Source organism: Chiloscyllium plagiosum, chromosome 25 (genome assembly GCF_004010195.1).
Source record: "Chiloscyllium plagiosum isolate BGI_BamShark_2017 chromosome 25, ASM401019v2, whole genome shotgun sequence".
NCBI classification, from domain to species: Eukaryota; Metazoa; Chordata; class Chondrichthyes; order Orectolobiformes; family Hemiscylliidae; genus Chiloscyllium; species Chiloscyllium plagiosum.
Window position 1 is genome coordinate 40,989,716 of NC_057734.1, and position 243 is coordinate 40,989,958.

A 243-nucleotide genomic window follows, 5' to 3' on the forward strand; every position below is an offset into this window, starting at 1 on the left:
AGTATGAGCAAAACCGATGGAGTGTACAAAATCCCATGCAAGGACTGCACAAAACACTATATAGGACAAACAGGAAGACAGCTAACGATCCACATCCACGAACATCAACTGGCCACGACACGACAAGCTATCCCTAGTAGCCACACACGCAGACGACAAGCAACATGAATTCGACTGGGACAACACTACCATTATAGGGCAAGCCAAACAAAGAACAGCCAGGGAATTCCTAGAAGCATGGCA

At 46.9% G+C, this 243-nt stretch overlaps 1 protein-coding gene across 5 annotated transcripts in view; it reads right to left on the minus strand.

Annotated features, from left to right (window-relative positions):
• The window catches only part of rnf10 (ring finger protein 10), a 32,141-nt gene that overhangs the window by 1,500 nt on the left and 30,398 nt on the right, over window positions 1-243 (minus strand). The gene's annotated exons all lie outside the window — the stretch shown is intronic.